Consider the following 19,046-nt stretch of genomic DNA (forward strand, 5'->3'; position numbering starts at 1 on the left):
TAGGAATGTATAAATGAGCAGGGTGCAAGGTTGCAATAATCTATGTAATAATGGATGTGAGCTCAGTTTAGCCATGCAAGTATTTGTAAATATATGTATACACTCAACTTAGTATATACGTATATATTTCCTTCTTGTATCAGTCAATAAGGCATATAAATCACAATACCCCAGTAGCAATGAGCTTATCTGACACCCACATCGTGGTTTCTAATACCCATATCCAATAAAAGGAATCAGGGATATTGGAAAGTCAGAGATCCTGGAGGAAAGTCTGATTCTATAATTAGAGCAGGACATACACAAGACAAATATGGAGAAACTTGCAAAGCTATAAAGGAAGCAAATGCTAAAAAACCAAACCAAACAAAACAAAGACTTCTACATTGATGGAAGTATATCAAAGGAACACAGGAACAAACTGAAAGAGCTCCCAAAGGACCAGGCAGGGGCAGTTTAAGCAAGAAAATCTATAAAGTAGTATTGGATTTTAACTCAAAATATAGAATGAATATCTCAAGTCCATATGTATATAAACAAATATTTTAATAAATATATAAATGGAGGGGAAAAGACGATTTCCACTGCAGAAAAAATTACAAGTATTTTACATAAATACACTTGGCCCTCAAGGAAGAGTATAATTCCCCATCCTTGAGTATGAACTGGGCAGAATGACTTTCACAGAAAGGGTATCAAAGAGTAGCTTCTCAATGGAGAAACATGACAAGCATTAGCCCATCCAGGTGATCCACAGCAACATCAACAGTGCTAAATCATATTGATGATATATTCCCTTAATGTGGTATGATCAACATGGTCCCTTCACCTCTGTGGTTTTCTATCCCAAATATCATAAAACCCATCTATTTATGCAAAAAAAATTAGGTGAACTTCAACTGAGTGACATTCTTCTGAAGGTCTGCCCAGTATTCCTTGACAAAAATATCAAGGTCTCCAAAAATAAGAAAAAACTAAAACACTATCATAGTCCAGAGGAGCCTTATAAGACATGCTGATTGAATATAGTTTTCTGGATATGATCTGAGAACAAAAATGCCATCAATTAAAAAATAATACAATATAAGCAGATGAAGTAGCACATGCCTCTAATTCCAGCCACTTGGGAGTATAAGACAGACCATAAGTTCTGGGTCAAGACCCTGTTTCAAAATATAAAAATAATAGTAATAATAACAATAAAAAGGGCTGGGGATGTGGCTCATTTGTAAAGCATCTCTGGGTTTAATTCCCAGTACGAAACCCAACAACAACAATGAAACAAACCCCTGCCACTTACCACCCCACAAAATAAAACACCAGGGAAATTTGAATAAACTATGGACTTCAGTTAATTACATTCTATCAAATTTGATTCCTTAATTGTAACAAATACACCACACTAAGGTGAGATATTAATAATAGGGGAGACTGGATAAGGGACACTAGGGGATCTATGTACTATTTCCTCAATTTTCCCCAAATATAAACTATTCTAAAAATCAAGTCTGCTTAAAAATAATAGGAGGCAAGAATTATATATATATATATATATATATATATATATGTATATATGGATATAAATTTAAAATGCATCTATATATGCTTTTAGATATATATGCATATATTTAAAATGAAAAAAAGAATGGAAAAGACCATGAAATGAAGAAGAAACAGGAAATGAACATCAAGACTTAATTGAACTTGACTAGTAGAATAAACAAAAGAACTAAACAAAACGCTTTTTCAAAATAAAATCAGAAAACTTCAGAAGTTTGTGAGAAACTTTATATATTTGTAAAAAAAAAATATTTGATCATGAAAGAAGAAACACAATGTCTTTGAAGAACTTTCCAAACCAATGAAATGTAACAATTGTTCAAAGCTTAAAATATTTTTAAAAATACAAATTGCAAATTCTTTGATTTCCTTGTTCTAAATAGATTAATTTTAATGGCATTTATAAATTCAAAACTGTGTTTCCAAAGTGTCAAAAAAGTTCAAGATACAACCAAATCCCAAAGCAACTTAATTAGATTTTGTCCAACAGCAGATAAATAGGTCATACTAAATTAAAAGGGATCCAACCTGCAATTTGTTACATGTGGTACCGCATTCCTTACACTGTGTTCATGTTCAAATCTGGCTTAGTCTTTTCATATCTTTAAACGCAGCATTCGAACACAGTCTTGAACCTACTTACTGTATTTTACGTCATTAAGCCATGTTCTTCTGAATGTAATTCTTCCAAGGCACAAGATACTAAGACAACAACAAAATTATTTTATGCTGTAGCTTTATTTGAAGGAGGAAAGGAAAATGTACTAAACCAATCCAACTGTGACAATTACCCACAATAAAACCAAATTACATTTTGGGGCCGTGTCATGCATACTTAAATAGTCCTATAGATTGGGAGCTAGAAACAAGTAGGCAAACAAACTGGGAAATTAAAGGGCTTCAGGAGAAAGATAAATGATGCAATTTATAATCACCTACAAATAAGACATTTAAGAAAATAAACACCTTTTCAGCTCATAGAGACATTTTGAATGATGGATAAAGAGATAATTGTTTAAAGGAAATGTTTCATGTTCTTGAAAGACCAGTTGCAATGATATTTCATTCCTTAGAGGTCTTGAGATATATGGTGAACATAAGCTAAACATTATTTATTCAGCTATGAATGAAGACATGGACAAAATTCTCATTTTTCAGTATTAGAAGGATAAAAAGTGGCTCTTGATATTGACCAACAGCAAGTACGTAGCCCAAATTAACGCTGTTTTACTGAGAAGTCCAATTATATTTACTGGGGTAAAAGTTTGTCTCGGGATTTGAATTATCAGTTTCAAAACTGTTTCCAAATTTTGCTTTTCCTATTCTGCTGTCACACACCTAGTTACATCTTTACTCATCTGGTGAATATTGAGTGAGTCCTCCCTAGCTCCCACTGTTCATGACAGTGGAGCATGGAGTAAAACATGGTGCCCATATTCCAGGTTCAGTTTCTTACACACGGAGACAGAGAAAACATGAATTCTTCATTCAAAATATGAATTTTTTTTTGGTATGGAAGATTTAACCCAGGGCATTTTAGCATCGAGTTACATCCCCAGGCTTCTTTTAAAATTATTTTTTATTTTGAGACAGGGTGTCACTAAGTTGCTTAGGACCTTGCTAATTTGCTGAGGCTGGTCTTGAACTTGCAATCTTCTTGTCTCAACCTTCCTTCTTGTCTCGATCCCTGGCTTCAGGAGAAAGATAAATTACAGGCATAATTTACAGGCATGCACCACTATGCCTGGCCCAAAACATGAATTCTTAAGATCAATTTTGGAAAAAAAAACAATTAAAATAATTAATTATATGTGTATTTTACCATCATTTTTAAAAATCAAACTTTGATGTTCAAAAGTCCAGTGTTAAGTAGTATAAAGAAGTAGCTAACATTCTTTTCTTCTCCTTTATTGTAACCCATAACCATTGTATGCATTATAAAGTGTCAATCATTTAACCTCTCTGGGCCTTTTTTTTCTTTATTCTCAAGACAGGGCTTTATGTGAGAGATAATTGCTAAAGTCCTTTGGAGTTCCATTATTCTTTGAGTCACAGATAACATATTTTTCCAAGATAAAGTGGGTCCTCTTTCTTCCTTCCTTCCTTCTTTTTGATTTTAGGTCAAAGGATTTTTTTATGTTGTACTTTAAACAATCTGAACTTTTGTTATTATATATTTATAGCATTAAAACACTTTCTTGAATACATAAATTGAACTTCTTTAAATTTTTAAGACTCAAAATTAGCTTGATTCTGCTGTTTGGTAGGCAACCATATGGTTTAAGCACAATTGCAATATCTGAAACAAAATGGCCACTGCCTCATTCTTTAATATTGTTTTATAAGATAACATTGAGCAGTAATATTCACAGCAGACTCAGATCACACCAACATAAACACATTTTCAGGTGTATTAAAAGCAAAACTACTTATTCATAGTTGGAAACTCATCAGAATTCAGGTAGTGTTTCAGTGTTCAATGGAAAGAATGAAGTTAAAGACTATACAAGAAATCTATAAATCCATCTCTGAATATTATAATCTAAAAGTAGAATGCTAAAGTAGGGGTTTTTCTAATCTATTTTAGATCTTTGGGAAATGAACCCCCATTTGATTTCTAAATATATAGTTCAAATTTCTGGCTTCAGACACAGTTTTAGGAATGCATTACCCAACAAAGTACAGCTTGAACTAAGCAGAGAAAGACAACATTTCTCAATCTAAAATGACAAATAATACATGGTGCTTTGTATACTAACCTGATCTATTTCCAGTACAGTTTTCCACTTATCAGTTAAAGAGGTATTGATCCCACATAGTAGATAAGTACAGAGTAATTGTTCATTTATTAATTATTCAAATGTGTCTATTTTCATAAGATTTCAAAACTAATTGGTTAAAGAGAAAAAGAATAAATACCTAGCAATAATAGACATGGGCAAATACAATTGCAAGCACATCTAAGGAAGGGAAGAATAATGTTGCAGAACTAGAAGGAAGGGGATGTATTTGGGGAGAGGTTATCTACAAATTTTAAAGGAACAGAAGAATGCTGGGAAGTGGGAAGAGGAGGTAATGACTCGGAGACTTTGATAGATAAAAATACAATTTAATTAAAGTAAGATGCCCAATTAGGGGTAAAGGGAGAGAAGAATGAGTAGCCTCAGTGGACTAGCACTGAAAATATTGAAGACTATTTCAAACAAAATTACATACAATGAAGAAGATGAAAGATGACTCAGAGCTATGAATAGGGATATTATGAAGTAGCAATTGGAAAAGAACTTGAGCAGGGTTAAATTCTGTCCACTCTTCTTTCTCTCGCTAAGCCTTCTTTACTTTTGTGTTGCCACAGCTGCTGAGATCTAATTTTTTCCCTCCCTGTACCAGATGACTCAGCAGCCTCCTAAATGACTTTTCTTACTCTGATCCATGTAACAGAGTTATGTTATTAACCTTCCAAAAGCATAGCCTTCATAGCACTAATTTGTTCTTAAGAGAGCTGTGATGGTTCTTCCAAACAGACTCTGTCCCATGAATCTAAAACCAATACTCAAATGTTCTATATATTTGCCTTAATTTCTTACATTTAGTTTTATGTTTCTAAAAATCTCTACCAAAATCTTTTTTTTTTTTTGACTCTGCCATTCTTTCCATGTGGACTAATAATCCTGCGTACTTAAACTAAGGACATATGTGTTCCTTGATTTCTGAGGTGTTTGCTCATCAAAGCACAATTGCATATTCTTTGAGATCTTCAAAAGTGTACATTCCACTATGATGCCTTCCTGGTTTTTCCCAGAAACAATCTTTCCAACAACATTGAATTTGCACTGTGTCTACCCCACTGTGGCATGCCAGCTGCATGCAGATGTTTTCCTAGGTGGCAATGAAGCTTCTAGAAGAACAGACACTATGCCTTGTTCAAGTTTGCATCCCCCATGATGGATAGCATGAAAATTGGTTGACATATCTGTTAAATACAATAATGAAATAAATGAATCTCTTTCTAGAGATAAGTTTTTGAGAGAGGAATGGTACTGACTGACAAAGATTGAAAGAACAAGGAATAAAGAAAAGCCCTGTTTGAAATGGAAAATTGTCACATCAAAACCAACATATTCCCCAGTCACAGTTTCATCTGTAGCAGCTCTACTTTATCTTTCAACAACTGAGATCAAAATTTTAAAATATTTGGTTGATTGCTCATCATTTAAGCCTATTTTATTATTTTCCCTGAATTGAATTTTCAAGCATGTAAATATTATGTTTGTGCAATTCAATAACAATACTTGGATTTTTTTTAGGAAAGTTTCTATCAGGAAAAACAAAAGATTTTTGGACATAAAGTATCAGCATATAGTTGAAGCATGAAGCCGTTCTTGCTCTGTTAGTTTTGCTCTAGGATTATAGTTGGTGAACTTGACTTAAGATCACAGATGTTTTTTAAAAATCAGGTAGATCCCTCCAAAAGCAATATCATATCTGGACAGACCTGTCATTTTGTGCCTTTCACACATGTTTAAAGGAATCAAATTTTCAATGCTGTTTGAAAAGAAAAAATGGTGGAAATGTACATCCCAGGGGAAATCTGTTGCAGTCTTATTTGTCCTAGCTCAATTATTTCCTTATTTATTTATTGTCCTACACATTTATAAAATTCTCAGAAACCAAGTGTAATAAAGTCTAATTGTAGAATAACATGTCAATGTGGAAAATATGGTAAACCAAACTGGAATGTTTTGCAGATTCCAAGAAGATTATACTAGACTTTATTTGTGCACTTAACTGTCTATGCCTTGGAGAGCAGTGATTATTGTACATGTTTTAGCTCATCTATTTGTCAACAAATTATTAGGTTTCTTCATGGAAGGGATCTTTAATTTTTTTTATTCTTCATAGGTGCTAATAGTGTGCCTTCCATAAAGTAAAAAGCAAATATGTGTTACCTTGCATGTTAGCTAAGGTACTATGTAGATAATTAAAACTTCAATGAATATTTAGTTCCACAATTACTGTGTTAAGACTGAAAGAAAAAGATAGCCAGGCATGGTAGTGCACGTCTATAATCCCAATGGCTCAGGAGGCTGAGACAGGAGGATCAGAAGTTCAAAACCAGCCTCAGTGAAAGCAAGATTCTAAGCAACTCAGTGAGACCCTGTCTCTAAATAAAATACAAATAGGACTGGGGATGTGGCTCAGTGATTTAGTGTCCCTGAGTTCAATTCCTGGTATCTCTCCCCCACCCAGAAAACCCCTCTGAATTCGGTGTATTATGAATGCAATGTATTGCTATCTGTAGTCATCCCACTATGAAAAAGCACAGGAAATCTTCTCGTTCCCATCTAACTGTAACATAGTAGTTCTGAGTCAATCATTCAATCCCTCTTTCCTGCTTTCTCTCCCCAGCCTCTGGAAACCACTATTTTACTCTGAACTTCTATAAGATCAAATTTTTATATTCCATGTGTGTGTGAGATCAGTAGTATTTATGTGCCTGGCTTATTTTACTTAAGATAATTATTTAATTTTCCATTCATGTTGTCATAAAAGATGAATTCCATTTTTTTGTGGATAAATAGTATTCCATTATGTGAATGTACCACATTTGCTTTATCCATTCAACAGTTGATGGACACATACATTGTTTGCATACCTTGGCTAAAATGAGAAGTGCTGCAATGAACATAGGAGTGCAGATGTCATTTTGACATACTGGTTTCACTTCCCTTGGATGTATACCCAGTAGTGGGATTGCTAGAACTATAAAATGGGCAAAACAATAGTGCCTGATTCAAAGGATTGTTTTGAAGTTTGCTAAATAAATTAATATCTGAAAAAGAACTTCATGTTTAATATATAAAAGTACTCAAATTTTAAAATACTTACCAACTATGTATATTTATCTGTTGACAATTTACAGACTCTTCCTCCTTTAGATGGTTTTCATTACTGAGTTATAGATTTATGTAACAATGTATCAATGCATTGTTTTGTGATGAGTTTTAAAAAAAATATTCTATGTGTGTGTTATAAATTTGTTTGTAGAGGGTATTTCTTGGCACTTAGAGTATTAAATTCTGATGTTTCCAAGGTTATTACCTAATTTTTGAATATCAGCCTTACATTTTTCCTTTTCAAAATTATTAATAATTTTATTCTTACTTTTTTGGACATATTTCTATTTTTAAGGCGTTTGGGATGAAATATTGTTCATTCCTTTTCAATTTTTTTCTTATAAATTATTTTCATAATCAAACCCACTTTGCTAGTATTTTATAGGTTTTGATATTAAATAGTCTTGCAATTATGCATTTTTATATTATTTGAAATTTTCATTTTGTTTAATTTTTAACAAGTCAATTATTATTAAATTTTCAGGTGTTTTTCTTCTTCCTCTTTCTGTCAATTTTTTGAAATTTATGCAATTGTGATCTTGAACTTGAAGTGTATTAATTATTCTTTGAGTAATTAGCGAGATTTATTTTGTGCCCTAATACATAAAGTGCATTCACAAATAGGTTATTATTTGTTTTGTTCTATGAAAACTCTATAGGCAGTTGGAAAGAATGTATTATAGCTGGGCACCATTACACATGCTTATAATCTCAGTTACTTGGGAGAATAAGGCAGGAGGATTGCAAATTTGATGCCAGTCTGGGAAATTTAGTAAGACACTGTATCAAAAAATGAAAAAGGACTGAAAATGTAGCTTGGTGGTAGTGTGCCACTGGGTTCAAACCCCATACTACCAAAAAAATAGGTTTATTATAAATATACTAAGTCCAGGAGCTTATATATGCTATATAAAGCTGGTCAATTTTATTATTTTATTATAAATAGAAAGTATTTTATATGCTTTAACTGGAAACGGTATATTAAAATTTTTTTATTATTAATATGACATTGCGAGTTTCCTCCTGTATACTCATATACCATACAACAATATTTTGGTCAATAACAGACTGCCCACAAGGCCATGGTCCCATAAGTTTATAAAGGAACTGGACAATTCCTATGGCCTAGTGATACTATAGCCATTGTAACATCATGGCACAACGCAGTACTCACTTGTTTGTGGTGATGCTGGTGTAAATAACCTACTGCACTGCCACTTGCATAAAGGTGTAGCACAATTATGGAGGTACCTACTTATGTAGGTAATGATGGCAGTGATATTATGGGAAACAAATGACTAAATTACTGTTTTATGTACTTGTTACAGCATAATTCTTATCATTATTTTTGGAGCGCACACCTCTGTATCTTGAAATAAGATTCACTATCAAGCAGCCTCAGGTAGGCGCTTGAGAAGGATTCCACAAGAAGGCATTGTTCCCACAGGAGATGCAGCTCCATGGGTGTTGCTGCCCCTGAAGACTTTCCAGCAGGACAAGAGGAGCATGTGAAATAAAGAGATATCGATGATCCTGACCCAGCTGTAGGCATAAGTCAAATGTTCATTGGTATCATAGTTTTTAACAGAAAAGTTTTAAAAGTGAAAAACAATAAAATAAAAATGCAGAATTTAGAGAAATGCTTATAAAATAAGGAGATAAAAGAGAAAATGTTTATGTGTAGCTGTACAATGTGTATTTTAAACAAAGTGATCTTACAAATAAATAAGAAGAGTTTAAAAAATTAGAAAAGTTTATTAAAAAGTTAGAGTGAGGTAAGATTAGTTCATTACTGAAGAAAACGGGTTTTAGATAACTTTTGTGTTGCCTAGGTGTACAATGTTTTGAAAGATGGCAGTAGTCTACAGTGGTGTCCTCAGGCTTCACACTCACTCTCCAATCATTCAAGACCCACCCAGAGCAACTTCCAGGTCTGCAAGTTCTACTCATTGTAAATGTCCCATTCAGGTGTGCCATTTTAAAAATCTTTTATGCCATATTTTAATATACTTTTACTATGTTTAGATATGCTTTCATCCACAAATGCTTAGCATAGTGTTACACTTACCCACAACATTCAGTACAATAACATGCTGTATAATAGGCTTGACCATATCACCTAGGTGTGTGATAGGCTATGCCATTTATGGGATGGGTAGACTCTATGATGTATACATGATAATGAAGTCACATGATATATTTCTAAGACTGTATCCTTGACACGAAGTGGCACATGACTACAATTATATCTATTTTACTTTTTGTCCTTTTAAATAGACTTTATTTTTAGAGCAGTTTAAAGTTTACAACAAAATTGAATAAAAATATAATTTTGCCCTGGTCCTTCTTCAGTGTACTGCCTCCCACACTATCAATATTCTGTATTAGAGTGGTATATATATTACAAGTGGTGAACCCAGATTGAAACAACATTATCACCAAAAATCCATGCATTTCATTATGCTTCTCTCTTTGTGGAATACACTTCACAGGCTGATAAATATATAATGATGTGTATGCACTATTATAGAATCATATAAAATACGTTTCTTGCCCCCCAAATTCTCTGTACTTCTGCTGTTCATCCCTTTTCTCTCCTCAATCCTGCCAATCACTTATCTTTTTTACTATCTCTGAAGTTTTACTTTTCTAAGATGTTACATCTTCATATGTAACATTTTCAAACTAGTCTCTTTCACTTGATAATATGCATTTAAGATTCTCCTTATTTGCTCTAAGTGCTGAAGAATTCTCAATTTTATGCACTTATTGTAATTTGCTTATCCATTTATCTACTGCTGAAAAAATATTTTTGTTGCTTTTAAATTTGGCAGTTAGTCATCAAATTTTCTCCAATGTTACCTTCTAGGAGTTTATACTTTTGCATTTTACAATTAGTTCTCTGATCCATTTTGAGTTAATTTTTGTAAAGGCCATAAGGATAGTGCCTACACTAATTTTGTTTTTGCCTTGAAAGTCCAGTTTTCCTTCCTCATTTGTTGAGAAGACTCTCTTTTCTCTATTGTATTGCTCCTTTGTTAAATATCAGTTGCATGTATTTATTTGAATATATTTCTGAAAAATTTTGGCCAAGCCTAGTCTTATCTCACTGTTGTACTTATTCAATTTCTTTACTCTTTTGCTAATATCACCCCATTTTGATTAGATTATATTTATAGTAATTTTAAAGTCAGTTAGTGCCTGTCTTTCAACTTTGTTCTTTCCTCTAATATTATGTTGATTTATGGGGGTCTTTTGCCACCTCATATTTTGTTGTAAACGGGGGAATGGATTCCTCTTGTGCGTACTTACATACCACCCCACCCAACCATGGAAATTAAACCTGCAGATGCATAAGTAATTGAAGGACTTGTTATATTTACAGGCCCTACAGAGGGAAGCATGCAGAAGTTCAAGGGAGAAGATTCAGTTAAATAAAAGGAGAGCTGAGAGAGAGAGATGTTTGGGCAAGTATCCTTTTTTTTTAGGAGGAGGAATAGTGCACAAGAAAAATACATGAAGGGCTTTCATTGGTGCCTTTGAGCATCACTAGATCACAGTGTGAGAAGGACAAAAGAGGAAACTTTGGCTGAACTCAGTCTTATTTCATTGGTGTACTTGCTCACCTGGGTGGGGTGTTCACAATCTTTTGTAGGGTTACTGAGGCACTAGGATAAAATAAAATAAAGTTTTAAACCTTTTAAATGCACATATAAACTTTAGGATCAGTTTGTTCAGATCTACAAAATATTTTTCAAGGATTTTTATTTGGATTGCATTGAATCTATGTATTGAAATAAAAGAGTTCATTTTTTTACAAGATAGGTTCCTCCTATCTGATTTATTTTATTGAAATTTTTATTTATTCTCAAATCTAGTATTCATTTTGCTAAATTTATACCTAAGTATTTTATTTTGGGGTTACTAAGATAAATGGTATTGTGTTTTTAATTTCAAATTCCACTTACTCTTTGGTGGTATTAGAAAATTAATTGACTTTTTTTGTAGTAGTCTTGTGTCCAATAAGCTTTCTATAGTTTCTTATTGGTTCCAGAAGTTTTTGTTTGTTTGTTGTTTTCCCGAATTCTTTTATATGTTTTACATAGATAATCATGTCATTTGTGAACAAAGACAGTTTTAAGACTTCCTTCCTAAAGGCATACCTTTTATTTCTTTGCTTATCTTATTGCATTAGCTAGAATTTCAGTAGGCTGGTAAACAAACCAACAAATAAAGCAAAAAAAAAAAAAAAAGAGGGAAGGAATTCTTATCTTCTTCCTAATCTTAACAGAAGCTTCTATTTTTTTTAACTATTAAGTATGATTTTGTGGATTTTTTTATGAAATCAAGGAATTTCTCTATTCTTAGTCTGCTGAGAGGTTTCATCGTGAATGTAGATTGAATTTTGTCAAATGCTTTTTTACATCTATTGATAGGATCACATAAATTTTCTTCTTTAGTCTGTTAATATAATGGCTCACTTTAATTGATTTTCAAATGTTAAAGTCTATTTTGCATATCTGGTATAAAGCCCACTTGCACATGGTGCATAATTATTTTTATACATTATTGGATTTATTTTAATAATATTTTGTTCTGGAATTTTACATCTATGTTTACAAGAGGTATTGGGCTATTGTTGTCTTTGTCTGGTTTTGGTATTAGGGTGACACTTTTCTCATATAATGAGTTAGGAAGTTTTCTCTCTGGATTTTATTTTATTTTGCCTTCATTTTCTTTCTTCAATGCTTCTCTTGGCTACATAAGACAAAATTTTCTGAACTTACAAAAGTTTCTAATAATTATTGTGAAATAATATCAGCATTATTTCAAAAGGAAAGACCAGTAGAATGAGGGAGAGACTGGATTTAATCCAAAACAGGAGTAAAATTTGTGAGAAGAAAGACCATTCTTCCCCAGAAAAGTCTGATGCTAACCTTATATCCACAATGTTATCTTTACTGCTTTATTTCTCTAAAACTTTATATTAGAACAAGATTGCTCCAATGAAAGGCACATGAGTATCTACAGTTCAAAGTGTGTTTTTCAATCTGCATGTCTGGACACATTGGAGGGTTATAAAATTATCAGTTAATGAGAAAAAAATAGCATTTTCGGTTTTAAAGAAAAAAATGTTGATTAAGTAACTGGAATAGTATCAAAAAATGTGGGGGATTGGAGGTGAGGAGGAGAGAAAGAAAGAAGAAAGAAAACAAACAAAAAAAGAACACTAAAACTTTGTGTTGTGAAATTCTTTTGGTTTTGTGGTTGTTGTATTGTTGTGTGTCTTTTATTGGGTCACATATAAAATGTACTCTTTGTTTATGGTACATTTAATATCAATTTCAATATTAATCTTTATTATAGCATCATTCAATTATCGTAGTACGAAATTTTAGTATGCTCTTTTCAATATTATGTGATTAGTTAGAAACATTCTAGTCTAAAGGACAGCACAACAAAACCGATTTTCTAAAGATAACTTTCAGCATGTGAACCATTGAAAAACTTAGTGAGAGAATGTAGGCAAATCAATCAATGTTTCCTTTTCTAAAAATCTGTTTCCTGATAAAATGAGTGTTATTTGAACTGCGGTAGCTAATAAAAGAATTTGAAACCTTGTATATAGTCTCCAGAGGGTCAAATAAATATGAGATTTTATTATAAGTCTGGAATGACTTGAATTTTTGTCACTTAGGGCAGTGAGTTGGCATCATGGGCTGCTAAACTGCCTACTTAGCAGTCTGTCCCATCGTCCAGTTGGTATTTAAAATGATTGGGATTTTGCCCTGGTAATTTATCAAATACTTGATTTTATTTCTCTCCATGTCAAATTCAAAAACCACTTATTTTTCTTATGTGTTATTCTCTGTAATTAATATCACCAGGCATTCTACCAGATACTCTTAGCAAGTAGGAGACACAATAGGTAAGATATTGCCAAAGAATATTTTAATATGTAAAGCAAATAATCAAACAGAAAAAATGGTCCCAGGCCTTAAGTAAGAAAAACTCTAAGGAATTATTGTGAAGATGAGCCAGGCTCAAATGAAAGGCAGTGAACTTGAGGAGTGTTCACTGGGGTCATTGTAAGAAAGAGTTCAGAGGTTTTTACTCTTGTTCCTACAAAATTTGCTTTTATTCCAAGCCTTCATAGACTGCTTTGCAGAAAATGCTTTCATACGTGTGTCTCTTATTTATTACAAGTGGTATTTTTACTGTATTGTTCAACTGAAAATGAAAACATCTTGTCTATGGCTGATTCTGCCTAATCTCCTTGATTTCATTGTTAGCAAAGAAAAGTTTGGGAGGAGAAGACCGTCAGTTAGTTAATGCCAAAGCCGAAATAAATTTGTACCTACTACCTATTGCTTACAGATGCCCTTAATCCAAGATGAGGTGGGGATATTCTGTCAGAAAGTCTTCTTATTCGTCCAGTTGAATCTTATTTGGCACACTGAATCTAGTATTGACAATAAAACCAAAAGGTAGTAGTGAAAATACAACAACTTGAAATTAATGTGGAGAGCAGGAAAAGGCAAAGAATCTTTGCCTCAGAAGGTTTAAATTTGCTCTTTAGGCAGCTTTTAATTCACTGTGGCCACGGCTGTGGTCATCCAACCTTTCCATGGCATCTCTGAAAGTAGTTTGAGTCTGAGTTGTCAAGAATTTTGGCTTCCATCTCCTCTTATCTTCAAAGGCATTTGCACTAAGAATTTCCACCCCAAATTTTGGAATTCTTGTAAACATCTCATCTATGTCTGCCCTTTGCTTTGGTAACTTGGAATACAGCTGTGCCAATAACAATCTCACAACATATCAAGGAGGAAAACAGGTTGCTTTCTGTCCAAACTGCATGTTGGAAAGCAGTTTGTTCAGTCTGAAAGCAACCATGACTAATGCAGCGGTTTGATAAAAGTTGTCATCCCAGGAATACTTCAGACAGAACATGGCATTTAAAACCATAAACCTGTTTGGCTGGAAGATATGCAGATAGGTTGTGACTTGCATCTGCTCAAGACAAGGTCTGGGCTGGCTATTCCTCATGAACTAGAGTTCACTAGTGTATGAAGCCTAACACTTTCACTTAAATGTCAAAAGTTTAAATTTCCTTTTTATTCCCAATCTATTAAGGATTCAAGGCAGATATCTGATAAAGGTTTGAACGCAAGAAAAAAAAAACAAAAGAAAATATGAACAAAGCCGAAATAAATTTGTAGTTGACAATAGTGCAACTTGGGTTGACTTCAGAGATAGGAAAAGTCTAATTTTTTTTTCTAAAACTCAAGTGTTCATCCATCTTTCTTATTCAACCTCTGTCCATCACTTAGAAGAATAACCTCTTGATGCCATGTTGAACCTTAGGCTTGTTGCATTGTTTTTAATCTGGATTTTTCTCTGATGATATTTTAATAAAGAAACAGCAGACAAATATCATTCAAAAGATTTTTTGAGTCCCTTCTACTATCTTGCTCTGGGGTGAAAAACAAAACAGATGCAAGTAAAAGTTCACATTTTTAGTGCATGCACAAACCTACCATCCACTTCATGAAATGAGATTAAACCATATCTTTTTTTTTTGTACAAAACCAATTTTTTTTTGATTCAGCAATATATCTAACATTTTAATTCTGTGTGGGTTTGTTTAGGTTAAATGAATATAAAGCTTCAGGTTTCTCAACTAGAAAATGGGAATCCTTTCTATTATACGTAAATGGTAGAGTGGATTCTGCCTAATACATAGTAGGCTCTGAAATTCATAAGTATATTCATTATGATGGAAAAATCGATACAGTACAGATGTAATTCTAATGAAGTGTTTCATTTCTTCTATTCCTTGTTTGGTTATATTTTATATAAGATAGTTAGAATTTATATTTCATGAAAGGGTTATTTGGTCAAATCAGTCTCTGAGTCATTGCTTCCTTGTCTTCTATTTGCCCTACTCTACGTGAAAGCTGTTGTGTATTTGTTTCAGACTTACACACTACCTCTCTTTTGCGGAGAGGTAGCTAAAGCGTACATTTCTGCAGTAGGCACTAGCAACCTAATACCCGGGCTTAGTATTATTTCAGAAACAGCTAAGCCATCGAAGCTTCTGTGGTTGCTGAACACATCCCTTGTCATCTTTCCTAGAGTCATATTTTTAAAGTACTTTTGAGTTTTGAGCCAGAATAAAACCATTACACTATAGCAAAATATATTGTATGCTCTTTTAAAATACAAGTTGATATTCTTTATCCAAAATGTTGTGAAACAGAAGCAATTTTGGATTTTAACATATTTGCATATACAAAATTAAATATCTTAGTAGTGTACCCAAGTTTAAACACACCGAGTTTACTTATGTTTCATATATGTCTTATAAACATAGCCTAAAAACAATTGTGTGTGTGTGTGTGTGTGTGTGTGTAAATGTACTTGCAGTTTGCCTGAACTGTCACATGAGGTCAGGTGTGGAATTTTCCACTTGTGGCTTCATGTCAGTGCTCAAAAAGATATTAGATTTTCAGGTTAGGAATGTTCAACTTGTATCAGTCATATTTTCAAAACAGAAACAGAAATGTTTGGAGTGTATTCCTATTGCTAGATCCCTACTTTCTCTTTAATCTATGCCCCATTTTTGTAAGTTTAAATTTTTCTTCCTTCTGACTTGACTCTGGCAAATACAATAATTACCCATAAACTATACCAAGGAGAAGGCACAGAGAGTAATTACTGACTATAAATGTCTTTAAAGCACACTGCTTCATTAAGTATAGGTCTTTGATATTTGTGCATAGGATTAAATTAAAAAAAGACAAAGTCCTCTGCCCTGCTGGCCCCGGGAGCTGGCAGGAATCACTCAGCCTCTCTGGGAACCGCTGAGGCTGGAGGAAGGATCTCTTACCAGCTCAGCTCTCTCTCCGCTGACCCCATGCCGACCAACAAGTCCCATGAACAGATTGTGCCAATCTGGTGCCAGATAACTGCCTTTCAATCCCTGTTCCTGCAGATTCCCTGCTTCCTGCAGGACTGAGGGTTGTGCACATTCCTGCTCCAAAGCTCAAGTGCACAGCACCAGCCCAGGAAATCAGCACACCTTCCATGGCTTGCAGTCCTGCGGAGTAGATTCCCAGTGAGCTCAAGCTGCACTTTGCTCTGGTTAAGGACAGCTTAAGTGGGGTCTTGAACAAAATAATGTTGACCGTTTCACAGTGAAAACTAATATTTTTAGTTTGATCGACGTTGCCAGTCCCTGCAATATTCCTACGACTGTGAATTCCTTCTCAACATCCACTTCATGCTTGGTTGGGAGTCTAGATAACGGTTTAATGTTATTTTGTTTGGCTTTGTTCTGTTTCCCTGAAAATGAAGACAGTTTGATTTCTGGGACAAATATGTTGCTATGTGAATAGACCTTGAAAAAGAGAGGGAGCAGTTCAGAGAGACTTTGCCTGTTCCCAGGACGCCTACTTTTGCCCTTCTCCAAAAACAAAGGATTAGCAGATTGCTGGTGGGGTGTGGGTCATAGGAATCCAGGGGTACAGTAGGATGCCAGCTACACAGGGTAGCTGCAAGGCACAGAGATGGCACGTGCCGGCTTAGCGAAGAGTGACGACCACCTAGCAGCCCTTCTATGAAGCTGGTTATAAGCCTCTAAGTGGTGATGAAATAAATATCTCAAACTCCATATTCCAGCTTCCAGTTATGTTCATCCGGGAGATGAAAAAATAACACGTCACATATAAGAGGTTGTGAGGGGAAAGGTGGGGGGGAAACAAGGGAGAGAACTGAACCACAACAGATGAGGTAGAGAGGGAAGATGGGAGGGGAGGGGAGGGGGGATAGTAGAGGATAGGAAAGGCAGCAGAATACAACAGTCACTAATAGGGCACTGTGTACAAATTGTGAGTGTGTAACTGATGTGATTCTGCAATTTGTATTTGGGGTAAAAAATGGGAGTTCATAACTCACTTGAATCAAATGTATGAAAGATGATTTGTCATGAGCTTTGTAATGTTTTGAACAACCAATAAAAAAAAAGAAAATTTCAAAAAAAAATCAAATAAATAAATAAATAAATAAAAAGAAAAAATAGCACGTTATGGCTAACAGGTGTGCTTCAGTGGCTAATCCATGCAGCACTGCTTGGGAGCAAGGCAGGCTTTAGAGCACAGAGTTCAACAGAGAAAGGAGGCACCAGGGTATTCTTTTGTGTACAGCAGATGGGAGAAGTCTAGAAACACAATACCAGGGTGGGAGCCAATACCCCGACTCAGTCCTGGTGTGTGGGACAAAGGGTGCCCTTGCAACTGAGGCTGTGCCATGGTCCTTTTGCCTACATCTTGGATCCTACAACACTCCAGGAGAGGAATGAGTGCCTACTTTTAAGACCTGGCTTACTATGAGATTGAACTGGGTTTCCCCTAGGGGAACAGCAGGTTGCAGCATTGACTAAAGACTCCAAAAACTCTGCAGATTGATACAGTTCAAACCACAGCCAGGAACCACTGCTGATGTGAACACAGACAAAAAGCCATCATCTCTAAGAATCAGCTTGCACCTGAAAAGTGACCCTAAGGTCTTTGCCTGGACAGGGCTCATGTGGAAGATGGCCCTGTAGTGCTGCTCTGAGGACTGACTTGTGCATATCAATTATTTGTGTGCTTCTCCTAGTTCTTCCTCTGAATTCAGGTGCAAGTAGAGATGAGTCAGTGTTCTAGGACCTAGAGTTTCTAATTCATCACCAAATGCTAAAAACACCATGGATGCTTAGAGTCGCAGAAAAAAAAGAGTAAGATTGTTTTTTAAAAAATTAGGACTTTTCTCTTTTCTCCTACTCAAGGGGGTTATGAATCATAGGAGTTAATTAATGTTTCAAAGATATTTATTCCTTTTTTTTCCCCTAAAGTTCAATGAAATACTGATTCACAGTGTTTCTTAGAGAAGGAAATATAGAAACATGTTCCTGGGGAGAATGTCAGCCACCAGCATTTGATTTTCACTAGCAGAATATAACGAGGTGTAAAAGATTCAATTTGTCTCTGTCAGTTTCCCCTGGACTTCTGTTTAGCCTGGGTGACCTACGGGTTAATTAAAACACTGTACCAACCTCTTTGGTCTTCATAGATACATGGATTGTAAACCAATCATTCACAGCATCACCACTCTGAGAAAGTTAAAAATATACATGAATGCATACTTTTTATGTATGAAATGTTCAATCTTTTTGAAAACAGAAATGCAAGAAAAATGGAATAAAGATTTTTAGTGTGTTATAAGCATTACAATCTTCCATGTGATGATTATTATGCTATCAGAATTTATGACATTTATTTGCTTAGTTTCTCAAACTAGGTCTGAAATTATGTGATCTTGCTTTTATTTCACTTTTCCATGACTTATTGGGATTGTTTCTGATATTCCTAAATGAGCATAATTTGCTCTACTTTTATTCTAGTTTGGGAGTTTATAAATCAAGCCCCATATCATGGTAACTGTGGATTTCAGTGTTTGTCTAAGTAGATATTGATTTATTTTCCTAGATGGTTAAATTTTCAGTGCACATTGAAAATTTAAGAAAGTGGAACACATTGTTTTATCACA

This window comes from Ictidomys tridecemlineatus, chromosome 6, assembly GCF_052094955.1.
Source record: "Ictidomys tridecemlineatus isolate mIctTri1 chromosome 6, mIctTri1.hap1, whole genome shotgun sequence".
In the NCBI taxonomy this organism is placed as follows: domain Eukaryota; kingdom Metazoa; phylum Chordata; class Mammalia; order Rodentia; family Sciuridae; genus Ictidomys; species Ictidomys tridecemlineatus.